General features: G+C 32.7%; 1 pseudogene; it reads right to left on the bottom strand.

Annotated features, from left to right (window-relative positions):
* Window positions 1-2669: 2669 nt before the first annotated feature.
* Window positions 2670-3533, bottom strand: LOC109244250 (annotated as a pseudogene).
* Window positions 3534-4713: the final 1180 nt, after the last annotated feature.

Genomic DNA, 4713 nt, shown 5'->3' with positions numbered 1-4713 from the left:
TTTTGTCTAGTGTGAAATCTATTTTGAAAGGGTAAAAAAGACGAATGACATTTCGCTAAGGGCCTTCGTGCTTTTAATATAGTATAGATAGATATAGATATATAGATCAACTGCTTTCTCCGGTCCACTTTAATTAATTTTTAGTCTTTTTGTGGTCCATAATATTTATAATTTTTCGTATATAAAAAAAGAATCAACTTCTTTTTTTCGAAGTTACCCTTGGAGTACAATGCAAAAGAGTATTTGTTATATTTCCAATGAACAAATTAAGGGTACTATGGTTAATTTTATTGTTAATTAATAATAAATGGTGGAATCCTTAATATGTGTGGAAACAACCAAAAAATCAATTAATATGGACCAGGGGGATTAATTTATTTTTCTTAAATGATGCGAAATGGATTTCTATATATCAGTTGTTAATTTATTTATTATATTTCAACCAATGTAGAAGATAATCTACTCATTTTTATTTTTTGAATTGAGACGTCATACTATTAATGGTATGCATACTTAGAATTTATTATTTGCCTCAAATTGTATATTATGTCATGTTTTCCATCGATGATATGCACGTTTATTTATTTTTTGCCTCATGTTGAACATTAGGCGTAGTTTTCTAATAGCCATTTTTTTTTTTCGAACTGAATGCCTAACTTCTCAAATTCATGCTAGAAGATATAGACATATATGTTCCACATATAATTGATGGAACATCTTATTTATGTTCAAGTAGTCACTTTCTTGTCCAATATTATATCGAATCAAATTCAATAATTTCCTGAGTTCTAACGTGTACAATTACAAAATTAATATTGTGGCAGATCGCATAAGCATAATCCAATTTGCTCTTGCTTACCAATAGGAAGAATACGTTTACATTGATGATATCCACGCTTATTTATTTTCTGACTCAAGTTGAAAATTAGGCTCAGATTTCTAATAGCCATTCATCTGTTTCGAACTGAAAGCCTAACTTCTCAAATTCATTCCACAAGATATAAACCTATATGTTCCACATATAATTGATGGAAAACCCCATTTATGTTCAAGTAGTCAGTTTCTTGTCCAATTTTATATCGAATCAAATTCAATAATTTCCTGAGTTCCAACGTGTACAATTACAAAATCAATATTGTGGCACGTCGCATAAGCGTAATCCAATATTCTCTTGCTTATCAATAGGAAGATTACGTTTACATTGATGGTATGCACGCTTATTTATTTTCTGCTGCAATTGAAAATTAGGCTCAGATTTCTATTATCCATTCATCTGTTTCGATCTAAAAGCCTAACTACTCAAAGTCATGCCACAAGATATAGACCTATATGTTCCACATATAATTGATGGAAAATCTCATTTATGTTCAAGTAGTCACTTTCTTGTCCAATATTATATTGGACAAGAAAGTNGTCACTTTCTTGTCCAATATTATATTGAATCATATTTAATAATTTCCTGAGTTCTAACGTATACAGTTACGAAAACTATATTGTGGCACGTTGCATAAGCAAAACCCAATTTGCTCTTGCTTATCTATAGGACGATTACGGTTACATTGATGGTATGCATGCTTATTTATTTTCTGCCGCAAGTTGAAAATTAGGCTCAGATTTCTAATACCTATTCATCTGTTTCGATCTGAAAGCCTAACTACTCAAATTCATGCCACAAGATATAGACCTATATATTCCACATATAATTGATGGAAAACCCCATTTATGTTCAAGTAGTCACTTTCTTGTCCAATATTATGTCGAATTAAATTCAATAATTTCCTGAGTTCTAACGTGTACAATTACAAAATCAATAATGTGGCACATCGCATAAGCATAATCCAATAAGAAGATTACATTTACATCGATGTACGCACGCTTGTTTATTTTTTGCGTCAAGTTGAAATTAGGCTCAAATTTCTAATAGAAATTCATCTGTTTCGAACTGAATGCCTAACTTTCAAATTCATGTCACAAGATATAGACCTATATGTTCCACATATAATTGATGGAAAACCCCATTTTATGTTCAAGTAGTCACTTTCTTATCCAATATTATATCAAATCAAATCCAATAATTTCCTGCGTCCTAACGTGTACAATTATAAAATCAATATTGTGGCACGTCGCATAAGCATAATCCAACAGAAAGTTTATATTGATGGTATGTACGCTTGTTTATTTTTTGCCTCAAGTTGAAAATTAGGCTCAATAATAGACATTCATCTATTTCGAAATGAATGCCTAACTTCTCAAATTCATGGCGCAAGATATAAACCTATGTGTTCCACATATAATTGATGAAAAATCTCATTTATATTTAATTAGTCACTTTATTATCCTATTGTATATTGAATCAATTCCAATATCACTTCTATAAAGTGTCATATTGTGAGTATAATTTCCTGAGTACCAATGTGTAGGATTACAAAATCAATATTGTGGCTGCGCACGTCGCATAGGCATAATTTAATTTGGGCATGCTTATCAGTGGGAAGATTACGTTTACACGTTGAAGACTTGCGTTTCTACAATTAAACATTGTAAAATCATTTTCTTTTCAGGTTAAAAGCAAACCAAACATACACTTCTATCTCTAGCATATGTTTCTATTAGTTTCGTTTAAAGTAATCTCTATCAAAATTTATGTAAAGCAATTGGAACTTCAAGAGTCAATTTAAATACATAGATTTTATTATTGTGAACAAGTAATATATTTTATGTAATCGTTTAACTAAATTCTATTTCAAAGTACTAAAAAAAAATTAGTCTACAATTGCTATTTCAAAGTAGTAATCTACACATTCATGTTTACATATAGTGTACAAATGCTACTAGGACCCTATCAACTAATCAAAATACTAATGCTTCTGATCATGGTACTTTCAGCTTCTTGAGCTGTACCCGTGACATGGTACAGGTTGATTTACCAAAACCAAATCAGGAGGCGAAATTGATCGAGCTAGTGAGTTTCGAAGGAGTGCTAAAATCCACAATGAACCGTTCGAAGCAAAAAAGCTACCAACATTGATCGGTTTCCCACTTCCGGCGAGTAGTGTAATGGCTACGAGTTCCCGCCGACGACACTCCGACAGATCGTCCAAATCTATTCCCAAATAGTGTCCGATCATATTTGGCACGTTTTTCTGGATCGGAGAGAGTAGCATAAGCTGATTGAACTCTAATAAAGTCCTCAGCTGAAGAATTCTGCTGAAATCGGAAGACATCGGGATGTAAAATTCTGGCTAATTTCCGGTAAGCAGACTTAATTTCATGAGTAGTAGCACCAGCTTGAAGTCCTAGAACTTCATACAACGATGACTGTGAAGCGATGTTAGAGCTAGTAGTAGTCTTCTCGGCGCTGAAGTAAGCAGCGGAAACAGAGAATGATCGCTGTTGCCGGAAGCTGACGGAGCTTGGTGTTAGTGGCGTACCGGCGGACAATTTGGAGCCGGTAAGAGCCGGTAATTGAAGTTGAGAGAAGAAAAGAAGAAGTAGAAGCCATTGGACTTGGAATTTTTGGTTCTAAAACAATTTGGTTAGTGTGTGATGTTTGGAACGAACATTCATATTTATAGTGGTAGGAAATAGGCGGGTGAAGCATTTATTTTTAATATTATTCTTCAATACAATATCTTTGACACAAGAACGTGTAATATTTAATGCGTGTTTTAGCTCAATTCATCAAAATAAAAAAATTTAAAATTAAAACCCATGCCATATAATTGGTCATTATTTTTTTGATTTTTCGCCTAATGTTCGATATCAGTATTGAGATCCTAATTAATTTTAGATTCGTGTCGCACAACATTAATCGAATGGAAGCGCTCTCTAGCAGGTCAAATAGCCCTTAAAGTGGATTATCTTAAATTTTTGTCCTCATTTACCCTATGTGCAAAAATTCAAGTTTAACAAATGTGTTTCTCGTTTGTCCCATGCGTAACACTTTAACTTTTAACCTTAAAGCTTTGCCCATGATCTTAAGCCCATGAGACAAATGGAGATAAAAAATTAAAGGCCGCCAAAGAAAATGTTATCTTTCTGCAATTTTGTGATCAAGTTATAAGTCTAATTAATAGTATTAGAATCATATTCATTGTATTGGTCAGAATTTGGATTAGACATAATAGCTGCAAATGAACGTGATCGAGGATTAAATCGATCACGGCATAAGGGCGAGGAGTCGTCTTAAGAAAGATTAGCGCCGAGATCGAGCAACGGGTGTATGAAAATAATGGTAGGATAAGTTAGAATAGAAAGAAAGAATATTCGATGGAATATTCTTTCAGTTGTACTTTTTTAGCGTTTCTCAGGAATATCCCTATAAATAGGAAGAGATAAATAACAAAAAGGGGATCTTCACTTTCGAATAAGAGCACATTGTAAAGGGTTGACTATAAAGAATATACAAAAGTTTGTCTTGTTCACCGATTACATCATTCACTATACGTTGTTCATTCACAAGATCCAGATTCCTTGTCTATCTTCATTATCTATCATCCCACGTTATTGTCGGGAAAGGAGAATCATCCAAGTCACCTAATATTTGAGTGATAAATCCCTTCTTATTACATTTATTTCTATTATCTACATTTATTGCATGCTTTTATTACTTCATTCGTTGACAATCATTGAACATATAGTTGATATTTATTATTCTTGAACACGGTCCTATATAACTGATATACCCCAATTTTAGATCCAGGATTTATTATG

Source organism: Nicotiana attenuata, unplaced genomic scaffold (genome assembly GCF_001879085.1).
Source record: "Nicotiana attenuata strain UT unplaced genomic scaffold, NIATTr2, whole genome shotgun sequence".
Lineage (NCBI taxonomy): Eukaryota > Viridiplantae > Streptophyta > Magnoliopsida > Solanales > Solanaceae > Nicotiana > Nicotiana attenuata.
The sequence above is the reverse complement of the archived record's forward strand: the minus strand, read 5'-3'. Positions and strand labels throughout refer to the sequence as shown.